The 17,179-nt window shown below is 39.3% G+C and overlaps 1 pseudogene; it reads left to right on the top strand.

The window, feature by feature from the left end:
• The window catches only part of LOC109558385 (E3 ubiquitin-protein ligase RBX1 pseudogene), a 77,983-nt pseudogene extending 65,152 nt beyond the window's left edge, over nt 1-12,831 (top strand).
• Nucleotides 12,832-17,179: the final 4,348 nt, after the last annotated feature.

The raw sequence follows: 17,179 nt of genomic DNA, 5'->3' as shown, positions 1-17,179 counted from the left end.
GCAAAACCTGCCATATTTGGTAATTATTTTGATAATTCAGTTCCCAATTCAAGTCATATCATGCCTTGCCTTTTAGTTGATTTTGTGGCTCTATCCATGGTACCACAGACAGCTTTTTGATGGGAAAGGCAGTGGCCACTCATGATCATATGCTTAGAACCTTGCATAAAGCTTGATACCTGTAAGGATTCCAACAAATGTTTGCTATTCAAACACTGATTGGTAAGTTCAAGCAGTGGTTGGAAACTGAATCACAAAAATTAAGTCTAGCCTTTTGTTTTGATGTGTGCTAAGCAGTTTAGAAAGACTGTCATGCATTGCGCATACTCACTCAATGTGTCTGACTCTTTACCACCCTTTGGACTGTAGCCTGCTGGGCTCCTCAATTCAAGGGATTTTCCAGGCAAGAATACTGTAGTGGGTTGCTATGCCCTTCTCCAGGGGATCTTCCCAACCAGGGATCAAACCCACATCTCTTGTGTCTCCTGCATAACGTGTGAATTCTTTATCCACCAAGCCATCAGGGAAGCCAAACCTTAGAAAGACTGAGTTGTATAAGAGCAACTTTAATATTCACCAGAATAGAAGATTTGTTGCCAAAGTAAGAAAATGGGGAAATTTATCAGCATATCTGAGGACAGGTGCATTCTGTTTCATGGAAATAAGAATGAATCAAAGAGAGCTGGAAGCCAAGTTAGGTGAAAATATATCAGGCCTTATGAAGGCTAGAAGGGAGTTTTTTCTCAGGGAAATGTATAGTTTACATGTGGTTTATATTTTCTTCATGTTTAATTTTATCTATCTTACAATCATAGGTCATTTTTTAAATGCCAATACAGCTCAGCTGGGCTGAAGGGTTTTTTTTTTTTTTTTTCACATTGGACCATGGTTTTAAAGAGTAAATACAGAAATGATAATGGGAGTGAGGGAATCCCAACAGAAAGATTCAAATCATTTGGCAAGACAAAATATTGCTTGGGTATTCTTGTCTCAGAGCTCCCCTCTATTCAAACCTGGGAATTCATGTTTGATGATAAAGGTCAGCAAATGGGACTGATATAAATGAATAAAATAAAATTTTCTGCAGCAGAGTTTATATCAACTTGTATAACCTACTTCTTATCTTAGCTCTTATATTTCAATGTCCACCACCAATCCTCAGCCATATGAAAGTTTCTTGGGATAATCTTGATCTTCGCCAAAAGGGATTTATGCACTAGCCTAGTGTTCTGGGCCTTAATTTTAGGTTACCTAATAGTAACTTGACACTAAATGTGCATGCTGATTTTGATAATTTAGATTTTGTTCCTGTTACTAAGACCAGCTTTCACTTCAATACCCACTTCACTTACTTAGTTGTAAGGGGCTTAGAAAATTAAAACCATGCAAAGCTAGGCTTGGTTCCAATAGAAGGTACCAGAGTCATTTCTAGGACATAACTTGAGGGACAGTCTGTGACCAATACTAACTCAGAGTGGCTTTGAAACACAACATAGGATCTCAGAGTGGCCAGCCCAGTGGGCAAGGCAAAGAGGTGGAAATCATAGTACTCAGAGATTTAGGTTGGTAAATAAAATTCCAGGCTACTTATATCCAATGCTTGTTTCTATACCCTGAACGTTCCTTTTTTTTTTTTAAGCCCTAATATACCATCCAAGCCTTGAAGAAAGACAAGGCTCTGGAATTTTTACCTTGATAAGAAGTAGTAACACCTTTTAGTACTATACTATACTAAAGTAAAGTACTATACTTTAGTACTATACTATATATAGGTGTATACTATACACCTTTTAGTTCATTGGGCTTCCCTGGTAAAGAATCCAAATCAGGAGATCCTGGTTTGATTCCTGGGTCGAGAAGATTCCCTGGAGGGGGGATAGGCTACCCATTCCAGTATTCTTGTGCTTCTCTGGTAGCTAGAGACTCCCCATGGACAGAGTCCATGGAGTGGACCGGTGCCTGGTGGGCTATGGTCCCTGGGGTGGGAAAGAGTTGGACATGAGTGACTACACGAGGCATAACATACTAATTCATTGTTCAAGAAATCTTTACTGACGGTTCATCAGTTAATAAAATGCTTTATGTAATTATAATTGACTGTCAGGCACTGTTCTAGGTGTGATGATTATAACATTTAAAAAAAACAGTCAAAATTATCTGCCCTTAAGAAGTTTATACTTGGATGGCCTTCCCATATCTATCAAGTTTTCAGTTCTTCTAGTACGGGTCTGTGGTTTCTGCCTAATGGTCTTCTCTACACCTGGAAGCAGTGGTAAAAAGGTTTACTATGATCCTTGATGCTCTGAGGTGTGTGCTGGGAAGGGAGGTGGTGTAGGGAATCAGCAGGCTAGCATACTTGCTGCCCAAATGTCAACCCAGGATCTCAAGGTCATCTTGGTGCCATTAATGAATCTTCTCAGAAGCACATCCCTGTACAGTGAGAAAAGAATGTTTCTAAGAGATAGAAACAATTGTACTGCTCTAGAACTCACTGCTGCATGGTGTTAACATTGATGTCATATTCTTTATTAGTCACAGTTGAGTTTAAGAAACAGAAACAGCTCAGGGTATTTCAAGCAGGAACTGACATGAGGCAGAGAATTAGATGCCTACAAAATAGTTAGATGTTATACAAACAGATACTTTCCTGTTTGGGCCTCCAGTAACATTCTAGAACTGTAAGTCAACACTGGAACTGTGCCAGAGAAAAGGGACCCCACTATTACCTCAGAAACTGCCACTGTTTAACACACAGAAAACTGGGTAACAGAAAATGAAATATTACCCGAGAAAACTCATGACTATAACCATGCTTGAGGGCAGAAATAGGGTACCCGAAAAAGGGTAGAAAGATGTCTTCCACTTTGCTTTCACCTTCCAAATTTTCGGCAAGTTCATTTTAAATAGTCAAATAGTTTGCTCCAGAACTCTAGCTGTAAGAGTCGAAGAAGGCAAAATGCAGGCTGAGTGAACCCAATTCATATTATGCAACATCCACTTTAACCTCCAAGGTGAATTTGTGAAAGTACAGACTCTTAGACTTTCACTTGACCTAATGAATCCGTTTCTGGGTACCAAAACAGACATACTAAAAAACACTTGCCCAATGGATTCTCATACTTAGGAACATTTGGGGGAAAATTCATTAGAATTATCAGGATGAGACCTAGGATACATAGTCATATTAAACACATCTAGAAAATAGTTTTAAAATATGTGGTTTTAAAAGAAACATTGAGCTTTGCTTATATGATTTAATTTTATGGACCTGACTCTATTCTGAATCAGAAAGTGAAATACTTATCACCTCAGGTAATTGTTCACTTCACAATGCCAAATGGAAAAAAAAAATTCTTTCCTCAGTGATTTGCTTTCCCTAGTTCTCCATGCAATTGGACAAAATATTGACAATTTGGTGGCTGCATTTTATTACAGAAGTTTGCCCAGTGCTCTCTCTGGGGGTATCTCAAAGTAATGTCCTATTCAGACCTCACAATGTATTCTTGTCTAGTTTGCAAGCAAGGAAAAGTTTAGCATCACTCCAAGGGATGAGAAATTCCTCATTTAGAAGAGCAAAAAAGCATGTTCTTTCTTCATCTAAGTGAAGATTTCCATTGAACAAATGATTACATTTGGCTTCTAATGATCAACTGATTTAAATGCATTAGATTACTCAGTTCAAAAATAAGTGGGAATTTATAATTCACAGAGAAATATCAAATCAACCTTGCATATAACCTTCCTCACAGTGCCTTGAACAATGTTGGCTGACTTAATGAAAGATGAATTCCCTGTGCTGATTTAATACTTTGCTAAGATAATGCATCTATAGCTTTTTCCCAAAGTGACTTAGTATTTCCTGGAAATTCTCATGGTTTCTGAGGTTTCCTTAAATGTGAATTTCAATCATAATTAAAAGGTTGTTTTAGTCACGGTAAGTAGCACTGGTTGTTGCAACAAACAACCCACAAACCTTGGTGGCTTACCACAATGAAAATTAATTTCTTATTCAGCAGTCCAACTGAGTGTTGAGCGATCAGCTCACCATCTAGCGATTAGCATTCTAGTCTCCTGGTATCGGATAGCTCAACCTCTTCTATATCAAAGTAAAAAACATTTTCTTTGAAGGGCCAGACAGTAAATATTTTAAGCCTTGCCAGTCAAGAGGAAAAATCAAATATATTATATAGGTATTTACTGAACAAGAGAGAAAATAAATTTCAGCAAATACTGTTCTGATAAAATTCAAAAATATAATAACTAAGTATATTTCTTTGTAATACAAGCCTCCCAGTGAGAAAAATTGGATTATTTTGTTGAGGGATATAATTTTGCTTAATTGAGGCTTAAAATTACTTTCCTTATAATCAAAATGGTTGCAGAGTAGAGTAATGCTGCTCTGTATTAAGATATTTTTTCATATTTCATCTTTTCACATGATAAGTTCTGCCAATACCGATATCAGTCCATGAGTGTATGATTTTAATTGGCCATATTCATATCTTAAGACGTAGATTTAGGATTCTATTAGATTCTTCTCTTGCCTTTTAACTTGTCATTACATTGCAAACTAATCACTTCTGATGAAGATTAGAAGGAAGCTCCTTAAATCAACTGTATGGATTTTGAAATAAGGAAATTTTTGTACTTGCATTGCTATGTCTAAAATATTGCTGCTACAGGAGTCTGAGCTGGAAAAGTATATCACTGCAAATTTGTGTGGGAGTGGAGATTTGGTTTTTTGTTTTAAATTTACAGTACAGAAAGTATATAAAGCAGCTTGACATTACTTGTGGCTCAAACATTAGGGTGTTATGGAAATGACTTCATAGTGTATGTGTTTCATACCTAAGTGGTATTTTGCCTTCAAATTCTAGGTTGAATTCAGTAAACATTATCAATTCTGTGGAAAAAGTGGATTTCCAAAGTAATTTAGTTTTTGACAATAGTGGCTGAGCACTGCTTTTCTTATTCAGGAAAATTTCAGTTTTGAATCTGTTTAATTTGACAGTAAAATATTAAAGCTACTAAACCATCCATCCACTGCTAAACTACCATGTAGTAGGGAAATGTAAGAAATCCAGTTTCTATTCCTGACAGAAATGTATGGAAGTGATCATGGATAAATCCATGAAAGCAAATGGGATATGTTGTTGATACTTATGTTCCAACAACACATAATAGATTCAAATACTTTCTGCAAAGACTTTGCTCATAAATAAGACAATTAACAGCCATAGGCTTTAAATATTTTTTCACTATTTTTGTTCATTTGTGCACAGAACCTTTTTCTGATCCACACAGATTTTTACCATCATCAGTTGTAATACATCTTAGAAGATTCCACTTCATGTTGTATTGAATTATTATTTTCTCAACTTCTCTGGAAAGATACTCACCTGTATTTCTACTCAGATGATTCAGTAGCTTAAAACTCAACATCCAATGAGCAGCTGGTAGCACAGGTAGTATTCACTTATCAAAGATCAAGAACAAACCACTGAAAATCATCTACGTTATTATTAATGTTTTTGTCAACTCTTGATGTTGTTTCTGTAGGGTTAAGGGTAGAGAAGGCAAGGTTTGGAAAAATGAGACCGGCACTTTACAGGAACAGATCACCTTTAATGAGGCAGGAAGAGGCAGCAGTCAGATTAGTGAGCTGCTGCACTAACCCAAGAAAAGAGTAAGTACATATAGGCATGGAAATCTACTGTCTTAAGGGGGTCTGTTCTTCTCCAAGGTTGTTTGGGTTAATTATCTCTTAAACGGCTGGGGCAAGGAATTCTGGAGATAGGCCAGAGGCTGGGACCTGCTGGGAGTTGGATGTAATCAACCTTAATGTCCTTTTTTTTCCTTCGGGTGAGAGAGTTCTTTGTTTTGTATACAATGGTGGGGAGGACCCAGAGGGGAGTTTTAACTCCAGGCTATTTAGAGCTCTGTAACTTTCCTTCAGTTTCCATCATCCTTAACTTTTTGAGCAATTGTTCTCATCAAAAGGGTAATAGCTTTGAATTATTTTTTTCTGGATGCATTTTTTTTCAGCCATAATCAAACACAATCTAATTAACTCAACATAAGTAAACAGCTTTCTTGCTTGGCTAACAAATGAGCCATTGGAAAATTTATTTAGGTTGCAACCTAATTATTTTTTCTTTACTTTTGTGAAGGAACTCTACTGTGTTAAGGTATTTTGTTTTTAAACTTTCTAATTGTTCTGGACAATATTTTCCTGTCAGTTGGGAATATTTCAGTGTGTACTCTGGTAATATCAAGACACACAATATCAGCTTCCTATTGCTGCTGTAACACCACAAACTTAGTGACTTAACACAACACAATTTATTCTTTTACAGTTCTGGAGATTAAAAATTCAAAGTGAGTCGAACTGGCTAAAATCAAAGTCTATGTTCCTTACAGAGGTTCTATGGGACAATCCAGTTCTCTGCCTCTCGCAGCCTCTGTATGCATGCATGCTAAATTGCTTCAGTTGTGTCCAAATCTTTGCAACCCCATAGACTGTAGCTCACCAGGCTCCTCTGTTCGTGGGATTCTCCAGGCAAGAATACTGGAGTGGGTTGCCATTCCCTTCTCCAGGGGATCTTCCTGATCCAGGGATTGAACCTGCATTGCAAGATTGCAAAAGACCCTTGACCTGCAATCCAGGGTCTCCTGCATTGCAGGCAGACCTTCACAGCCTCTAGAGGAGTTTTGGCTTGTGGCCTCAGCCAGTAATTACATTACTCCAACATTTACTTCCATCATTCCATTTTCTCCTCTGATTGACTATCTTTCCTCCCCTTTAATAAGGGCCATTGTGATTACCTTAGAACCACTAGGATAATAATGGTCTCAGTGTCTGTTTGGAATAATGAGATTCTGAACCAGACAGCCAGAACTACTAAAGGTCTTTCATTAAGGGATTTTAAACTGTGCATTTTTAACACTTCAGGGAAATAATTTAAGATACTTTTTGTGTTCTTAGTATTAGAGGCTATTTTACATCATAAAATCAGCATAAATTGTTTTGTAAAAAGGAAAGTGTTTCTAATGGTGTTTCAGTGTTTATATTGATACAAAGTAAGTTATTACTTTGTACTAGGTGATTTGGCCACTGAGAGAATACTGTATTGAAAGGAAGCAATCTTATTTCTTAAGACAATAAACTTATATTTTAACAAGTTCTCCACTTCTGTTCATGGATTTCTAATTGACTTCATGTTTCAGGCTGGGAATTGAGAAGTTGTTTGAAATAGGACAAGTAAACCTCAGCATATAATGCACTTAGCTCAGCTGCAGTATTTAAGTTATATATTTAAAATCCATTTTAACAGACACCAAAGTAAAAAATACATCTTTCTGGGTTGCAAACATGCATAGAGTAATAGGGTGATATTGTAGAGTTAATGTTAAATAAAACCCAAACTTGGGGTGTGCGGAAAATAAGATTTGATTAATTTGTAGACTCATTTCTATCTTTGCCTTTAGCTTTCTTAAAAAATTTTTTTTTATTGAAGGATAATTGTTTTACAGAATTTTATTGTTTTCTGTCAAACCTCAACATGAATCAGCCATAGGTATACATATATCCACTCCCTTTTGAACCTCCCTCCCATCTGCCTTCCCATCCCACCCTTCTAGGTTGATACAGAGCCCCTGTTTGAGTTTCCTGAGCCATACAGCAAATTCCCATTGGCTATCTATTTTACATATTTTACAAATGTTACTCTTTCCATACATCTCGCCCTCTCCTCCCCTCTCCCCATGTCCGTAAATCTATTCTCCATGTCTGTTTCTCCATTGCTGCCCTGAAAATAAATTCTTCAGTACCATTTTTGTAGATTCCATATATATATGTTAGAATACATATTTATCTTTCTCTTTCTGACTTCTCTCTGTATAATAGATTCTAGGTTCATCCACCTCATTAGAACTGACTCAAATGCATTCCTTTTTATGGCTGAGCACCGAAGAATTGATGCTTTTGAACTGTGGTGTTGGAGAAGACTCTTGAGAGTCCCTTGGACTGCAAGGAGATCCAACCAGTCCATTCTGAAGATCAGCCCTGGGATTTCTTTGAAGGGAATGATGCTGAAGCTGAAACTCCAAGTACTTTGGCCACCTCATGAGAAGAGTTGACTCATTGGAAAAGACTCTGATGCTGGGAGGGATTGGGGGCAGGAGGAGAAGGGGACGACAGAGGATGAGATGGCTGGATGGCATCACTGACTCGATGGATGTGAGTCTGAGTGAACTCCGGGAGTTGGTGATGGACAGGGAGGCCTGGCATGCTGGAATTCATGGGGTCACAAAGAATCAGACACAACTGAGCAATGAACTGAACTGAACTGAATATTCCGTTGTGTATATGTACCACAACTTCTTTATCCATTCATCTGTCAATGGACATCTAGATTGGTTCCATGTTCTAGCTATCATAAATAGTGTTGCCATGAACAGTGGGATACATGTGTCTTTTTCAATTTTGGTTTCCTCAGGGTATATGCCTAGGATGGAATTCCTGGGTCATATGGTGGTTTTATTCCTAGTTTTTTAAGGAATCTCCATACCATCTTCCATAGTGGCTGTATCAATTTACATTCCCACAAACAGTACAAGAGTGCTCCCTTTTCTCCACACTCTTCCCAGCATTTAAATTGCTTGTAGACTTTTTGATGATGGCCATTCTGACCAGTGTGAGGTGATAATCTCATTGTGGTTTTGATTTGCATTTCTCTAATAATGAGCGATGTTGAGCATCTTTTCATGTGTTTGTTAGCCATCTGTATGTCTTCTTTGGAGAAGTGTCTGTTTAGGTCTTTTTCCCACTTTTTGGTTGAGTTTGTTTTTCTGGCATTGAGTTGTACGAGCTGTTTGTATATTTTGGAAATTAATCCTTTGTCAGTTGTTTCATTTGCTATTATTTTCTCCCACTACGAGGATCATCTTTTCACCTTGTTTATAGTTTCCTTTGCTGTGCAAAAGCTTTTAAGTTTAATCAGGTCCCACTCGTTTACTTTTGTTTTTACTTCCATTACTCTAGGAGGTGGGTAACAGAGGGTCTTGCTTTAATTTATGTCATCGAGTGTCTACCTATGTTTTCCTCTGTTTCATAGTTTCTGGTCTTCCATTTAGGTGTTTAATCCATTTTGTGTTTATCTTTGTGTATGGTGTTAGGAAGTGTCCTAATTTCATTCCTTTACATGCAGCTGTCCAGTTTTCCCAGCACCATTTATTGAAAAGGCTGTCTTTGCCCCGTTGTATATTCTTGCCTCCTTTGTCAAAAATAAGGTACCCATAGGTGCATGGGTTTATTTCTGGGTTTTCTGTCTTGTTCCATCGGTCTATATTTCTGTTTTTGTGTGCCAGTACATCACTGTCTTGGTTACTGTAGCTTTGTAGTATAATCTGAAATCAGAAAGGTTGATTCCTCTTTCTCCATTTTTCTTTCTCAAGACTGCTTGGTTATTCTAGGTCTTTTGTGTGTCCATATGAATTGTGAAATTTTTGTTCTAGTTCTGTGAAAAATGCCATTGGTAATTTGACAGGGATTGTGTTGAATCTGTAGATTGCATTTGGTAGTATAGTCATTTTCACAATATTGATTCTCCTACCCAGCAGCAGCAGCACCCAGGAACATAGAATATCTCTCCATCTGTTTATGTCAACTTTGATTTCTTACATTAGTGTCATAATTTTCTGTGTACAGTTCTTTTGTCTCTTTAGGTAAGTTTATTCCTAGATATTCTTTTTGTTGCAATGGTGAATGGGATTGATTCCTTAATTTCTCTTTCTGATTTTTCATTGTTAGAAAAATAGAAATGCAACAATTTCATTGTTGTATAGAAATGCAAGTGATTTCTGCTTTTTATAATGGGAATCCTAGAGCAGTTTGGTGCATTCTGTTAAAAAAACATTAACAGCGATCTATTTTGCTTACACTGTTGCATCCCAAGGGATTCCCCCAGGGACCCTGACTTGCTGATGTGTGTATATATTTGCAAAAACAAAAGAAAAAAAGTTACAAGGTATCAGTCAAGCAACTCAAGACTGGCTTATAGACATGCAGTTCCCTTATTTACAAAGAGTCTTATTTTTCTGACAGGATTTATTCACACTGTTGTGCCCTTGATTTGATGTACAAAATGCTGTTAATCTAAACATTTATAAATAAAGTCTTGAATAGAGATTAAATTTTAAATTACCTATTGCAAGACACTTAAATTAGTTGCATCTGCAAAGTCCTTTTTTTTTCCTTAATATTTTTACTTTATGTCTGCAAAGTTCCTTTTACATGTAAATAACAAATTCATACGTTCCAGGGATTAGAGTATGGATATCCAGGGTTTGACTTTCCTGGCAGCTCAGTTGGTAAAGAATTTGCCTGCAAAGTAGGATACCCTGGTTCGATTCCTGGGTCAGGAAGATCCACTGGAGAAGGGATAGGCTACCCATTCCAGTATTCTTGGGCTTCCCTTATGGCTCAGCTGATAAAGAATCTGCTTGCAATGTGGGAGACCTGGGTTGGATCCCTGGATTGGGAAGATCCCCTGGAGAAGGGAAAGGCTACCCACTCCAGTATTCTGGCCTGGAGAATTCCATGGGCTTTATAGTTCATGGGGTCGCAAAGAGTTGGACACAACTGAATGACTTTCACTTCACATCTGGGGTATGGGAGTGGGGATTACTTTGTCTACCCAACTAAAATGTCATTGGGAAAATACACAATGCTTTGGCACCTAATTTGATAACAAAATAATCCACACTCCACTAAGCCTTAAACACGCACCATATGAAGTCCATCAGTTCTGACCTGATGAATATGCAGTTAGTTAAACAACAAAAAAAAAGTTACAGTACAGTGATATAGATCGCTGTTTATAACTGCATCACTGCAATGTAGAATACACTGAGACAGCCAATGGGTTTGAACTGACGATACCACACATGGTCTCTGTTACAGATTCAACTCTGCTATAATATAAAAGTGGGCATTAAACAAGACAGAAATGAATGTGAATGTGTTCCACTGAAACTTTGCTTATGACCATTGCCATGTGTGCGCTCAATGTTGTCTGACTCTTTGTGACCCCATGGACTCTATCCCACCAGGCTTCTCTGTGAGTGGATTTTTCCAGGCAAGACTATTGGAGTAGGTTGCCATTCTCTTCTCCAGGGGATGTTCCCAACCCAGGAACTGAACTCATGTCTCTTGTGCCCCCTGCATTGGGAGGTGGATTCTTTTACCACTGCACCACCTGCACACTGGAATTTAAATTTCATATAATTCTGAACATTGTGGAATATTATTACTCTTATTTTCAAAAATAATTTTAAAATGTAAAGCCATTTCAGCTCATTTGTTGTTGTTCACTAAGTTGCATCTGACTCTGCGCCCACATGGACTGCAGCACACCGGGCTTTCCTGTCCTTCACTATGTCACTGACTTTGCTCAAACTCATGTTCATTGAGTCAGTAGTGCTATCCAACTATGTCATCCTTTGTCGCCTCCTTCTCCTCCTGCCCTCAATCTTTCCTAGCATCAGGGTCTTTTTCAGTGAGCTGGCTCTTCTCATCAGATGACCAAAGTATTGGAGTTTCTGTCTCAGCATCAGTCCTTCCAATAAATGTTCAGTGTTGATTTCCTTTAGGATTGACTGGGTTTTATATCCTTGCTGTCCAAAGTATTTTCAAGATCTCCCGCACCACAGTTCGAAAGCATCATTTTTTCAGCACTCAGCCTCCTTTATTGACCAACTCTCAACATCCATACATGACTACTTTGATGATACAGACTTTCATCAGCAAAGTGATGTCTCTGCTTTTTAATATGCTGTGTAGGTTTGTCATAGCTTTTCTTCCAAGGTCCACGCATCTTTTACTTTTGTGGCTTAGTCACCATCCACAGTGATTACGGAGACCAAGAAAATTAAATCTGTCACTGATTCCACTTTTTACCCATCTATTTGTCGTGAAGTGATGGGACTGGATGCCATGATCTTTGTTTTTTGAATGTTGAGTTTTAACCCAGCTTTTCACTCTCCTCTTTCACTTTTGTCAAGAGGCTCTTTCATTTCTTTTCACTTTCTGCCATTAAATTTGTATCAGGTACATATCTAAGGTTGTTGATATTTCTCACAGCAATCCTGATTCCAGCTAGTGCTTCATGCATCCTGGCATTTCACACGATGTACTCTGCATATAAGTTAAATAAGCAGGGTGACAACATACAGCTTTGATATACTCCTTTCCCAATTTTGAGCCAGTCCATTGTTCCATGTCTGATTCTACATGTTGCTTCTTGATCTGCATACAGATTTCTCAGGAAGCAGGTAAGGTGGTCTGGTAGTCCCATCTCTTTAAGAATTTTCTAGTTTTTTGTGATCCACACTGTCAAAGGCTTTAGTGTAGTCAATGAAGCAGGGTTTTTTGTTTTTTTTTTTTAAATTTCCTTCATGGTTGAACAAAAAAAGGCAGTGAGGACTACAGAGGGCGTGGTTCCAATGTGGCAGCAGTGATGGATGTGGACACCCCCCGTGGCGCCATGGACAACATGGGCAAGAAGAGCTTTGAAGTGAAACAAGTGGAATGCAGTAGCTTTGGGGCCTGGAATATTGTGGTTGATGACCAGGCAATCTGCGGGAACCACATCATGATCGTTCCATAAAATGTTGAGCTAACCAGGTATCTGCAACTTCTAAAGAGTGCACTGTTGCATCGGGAATCTGGGACCATGATTTCATTTCCACTGCTTCTCCTGCTGTCTCAAAACATGGTAGGTGTGTCCCCTGGATGACAGAGAGTGGGAATTCCAAAAGTATGGGCACTAGAAAAGAATTCTTACAAGTTCAATTATTTCATTATTCATTTAATGATTCACTCTGTGCATGCTAAGTCACTTCAGTCATGTCTAACTCTTTGAGACCCTATTGACCATAGCACGTGAGGCTTTTCTGTCTGTTGGATTCGCCAGGCAAGAATACTGGAGTGGGTGGCCATGGCCTCCTCCAGGGGAACTTCCCAACCCAGGGATGGAACCTGAGTCTCCTAAGTCTCCTGCATTGGTAGGTGGGTTCTTTACTACTACCACTACCCGGACTGTTCCTTAATTATAAAACAGATAGAATTCTGGTTTTTTTTGCTTTGTATTTTTCAGTCTGCTCTTCCTGCAGCCATAATACATGCTGTGTCAAATGAAATGTCAAGTTCATGTCTCTTATATTTGCTATATCTTGCATTTGGAAAAGTGAAAATAAATAAAGAGTCCCCTGTTCCTAGGTTGGAAAGCCAGCTTTTGAAAGAGAGATGTTTTTTTCATTAGAGCCAGAGCAGAATTGTCCTATGAGCACATTGCTATTCACAAGGAAGCCTGGTTACTGATGGCAGTCTTGGCAAGTCCCCTCTCTGCTCCAAGGTTTCCTCCTATATAAAGCAGCTTCTAAGAGATAAATGACATCAGGTGGATGCAGAAAGAGGCTTTATAATCTATAAAGCCACTGTAAAATGTAAACATTTGTATGACCTGTTGCTTTCTCTTCTTAGTTTGAAAAAGTAAATTTGGAAAAATAATTAATATGTAATCTTGGCTAGCTAAGAGCAATTTATGAACTTAAGTTGAAAATTGATATCATTTAAATTGAGTTAATGGGAGAATACAAGTTTCCTTCCCCACTGCCACTCTTTGCAATTTCTTTAAAATGTCTTGCCCATAGCAGGAATCACCCTTTCTAAAACTGATTCAATATAGTCCTTAACTGAGAAAGTACAGTTTATTGCACTGGCTCTCAAAGTATTGGGACTTCCTGCTTAGCTCAGTTGGTAAAGAATCTTCCTGCAGTGCTGGAGACCTGGGCTCGATTCCTGGGTCAGGAAGATCCTCTGGAGAAGGAAATGGCAACCCACTCCAGTATTCTTGCCTGGAGAATCCCATGGACAGAGCAGCCTGGCAGGCTACAGTCCACAGCGTCACAAGAGTCAGACACGACTTAGCACTATCTTTCTTTCTTTCTTTCTCAAAGTATGGTCTGAGGACTCTTGGGGTACCTGAAACACTTTCAGAAGGTTCATGAAATTTCTTTTCCAACTGCCTGGCTGTATGGGGTCCACTTTTCCTTATATTTCAACCAAAATATGTTCAAATGAAGCTGACAAGAGACCCCATCTGTCTTCTATTAAATCAAATATAAAAGGCAAAAACGCCACTCTTCTAATGATTTTTGTTTTTAAAAAGTTAATTTAAATAAAAATATGTTGAAAAAATAGACAGCAATATTTGGCCTGTGGGCTGTTGTTTTCTACCTTTATTCTAGGCCTTTGGAGGCCTCTGCCGGATGCTATGTGGACTATGCCTAGAATTAGACTACCTCACTTCTGCCCACATTCCATTAGCTAGAACTCAACTATCTGATCATACCTAACTGCAAGGGACACTGGGAAATGTAGTTTTTCTATGTGTCCAAGAAAAGGGAATGTGCATATTGCTGAACATTAGTATTTTCACCTTTGCCTGCTTTTTCTGGTAACCAAATTTTCATCCTCTCCCAGTTTCCCACGTATAGATAATGTATGTGGGATCTAGATAATGTATGTGCTCTACAACTTGTCAGATGCAGATTGTCATAGACTTGTGACTATGTACTTAGTGTCCATCCCTGCTGCTGCTGCTGCTGCTGCTAAGTCACTTCAGTCGTGTCCGACTCTGTGCAACCCCATAGACGGCAGCCCACCAGGCTCCCCTGTCCCTGGGATTCTCCAGGCAAGAACACTGGAGTGGGTTGCCATTTCCTTCTCCAATGCATGAAAGTGAAAAGTGAGAGTGAAGTCGCTCAGTTGTGTCCGACTCTTCGTGACCCCATGGACTGCAGCCTACCAGGCTCCTCAGTCCATGGGATTTTCCAGGCAAGAGTACTGGAGTGGGGTGCCATTGCCTTCTCCGAGTGTCCATCCCTAGTGTTCATCAAAAAGAACAGTTCCATTTGGAAAGGTAAAACAAGGAGACACAGCCATTACTCATCAGGGGTGGTCCAGTTGGACAAGTGTTGTGAAGGCTCCTAACCCACAGAGCAGGGGAAGATCTTTGATTCTTCCCCGAGTCAGCTGTCTGGAAGGAATTCTTTTGTGCATTGTGCTCTGTGCCCCCTTGCCTCTATCCTGTGGAATTTTCTTCCTCATTTCTTCTCCTCATTGGCACATCTGAAGTGGGCTGTGCCCTCCTTGGGGCTGCAGAGTTTTGTCAGCCCACTGTCTGTTGTTGTTCAGTCGCCTAGTCATATCTGACTCTTTGTGGTCCCATGGACTACAGCACAGCAGGCCTCCCTGTTCCCCACCATCGCCCAAAGTTTGCCCAAGTTCATGTCCATTGCATTGGTGATGCCATCCAGACTTCTCATCCTCTGATGCCCTCTTCTCCTCCTGCCCTCAATCTTTCCCAGCATCAGGGACTTTTCCAATGAGTCGACTGTTTGCATTAGATGACCAAAATATTGGAACTTCAGCTCAAGCATCAGTCTTCCAATGAATATTCAGAATTGATTTCCCTTAAGATTGACTGGTTTGATCTCCTTGCTGTCCAAGGGTCTCTCAGGAGTTTCTCCAGCACCACAGTTTGAAGACATAATTCTTAGGTGCTCCACCTTCTTTATGGTTCAGCTCTCACAAATGTACGTGACTGCTGTGAAGACCATAGCCTTGACTATACGGACCTTTGTCGGCAAAGCCTCTGCTTTTCAACACACTGTGTAGGTTTTTCATCAGTTTCCTGCCAAGAAACAATCATCTTCTAATTTCATGGCTTCAGTCACCATCCACAGGGATTTTAGAGCCCAAGAAGAGGAAGTCTGTCACTAGTTCCACCTTTTCCCTTTCTATTTGCCATAAAGTAAAGGGGCTGGTGGAGAAGGAAATGGCAACCCACTCCAGTATTCTTGCCTGGAGAATCCCAGGGACGGGGGAGCCTGGTGGGCTGACATCTATGGGGTCACACAGAGTTGGACACAACTGAAGTGACTTAGCACCAGCAGCAGCAGCAGTAAAGGGGCTGGATGTCAAGATCTTAGTTGTTTTTTTTTTTTTTTTTTTTTTTTAATATTTAGCTTTGAATCGGCTTTTTTACTCTTCTCCTACACCCTCATCAAGAGGTTCTTTAATTCCTCTTTGCTTTCTGCCATTAGAGTGGTATCATCTGCCTATCTGAGGTTATTGATGTTTCTCCCAGCTATCTTGATTCCAGCTTGTAGCTCAAACAGCCCAGCATTTCTCATGATGTACTCATCATATAGGTTAGACAGGGTGACAGCAGACAGCCCTGTCATATTCCTTTCTCAATCTTGAAGCAATCAGTTGTTCCACACAGGGTTCTAACTGTTGCTTCTTGACCCGCATATAGGTTTCTCAGGAGACAGGTAAGATGTTCTGGTATTTCCATCTCTTTAAAAGCTTTTCAAAGTTTGTTATGATTCACACAGTCAAAGGCTTTAGGGTAGTTCATGAAACAGAGGTGGTTGTTTTTCTGGAATTCCCTAGATATCTCTATGATCCAGCGAACATTGGCAATTTGATCTCTAGTTCTTCCTTTTCTAAACCCAGCTTGGACATCTGGGAATTCTTGGTTCACCTAATGTTGAAGCCTATCATGCAAGATCTTAAGCAAGACCTTACTAGCATGGGAGATGAGTACAATCGTCCAATGGTTGGCACGTTCTTTAGCACTACCCTTCTAGGGAACTGGGATGAGGATTGACCTTTTCCAGTCCTGTGGCTACTGCTGGGTCTTCCAGATTTGCTGACATATTGAATGGCATATGCATCATCCTTTAGGGTTTTAAATAGTTCTGCTGGAATTCCATCACATCAACTAGCTTTATTAACAGCAGTGCTTCCTAAGGCCCACTTGACTTCACTCTCCAGAATGTCTGGCTCTGAGTGACTGACCACACCATCATAGTAATCTGATTCATGAAGATCTTTTTGTACAGTTCTTCCATGTATTCTTTCCATCTCTTCTTGACCTCTTCAGTGTCTACTAGATCTCTACTGCTTCTGTCTTTTATTGTGCCCATCTTTGGTTGTAGTGTTCCCTTGATAGTTCCAATTTTCCTGAAGAGACCTCTGGTCTTTCCTCTTCTGTTTTTTTCTTCTAGTTTTATATACTGTTCTTTGAAGAAGGCCTTCTTGTCTCTC

The sequence above is a fragment of the Bos indicus genome, chromosome 5 (assembly GCF_029378745.1).
Source record: "Bos indicus isolate NIAB-ARS_2022 breed Sahiwal x Tharparkar chromosome 5, NIAB-ARS_B.indTharparkar_mat_pri_1.0, whole genome shotgun sequence".
Classification (NCBI taxonomy): domain Eukaryota; kingdom Metazoa; phylum Chordata; class Mammalia; order Artiodactyla; family Bovidae; genus Bos; species Bos indicus.
This window is presented reverse-complemented; position numbering and strand designations above follow the sequence as displayed.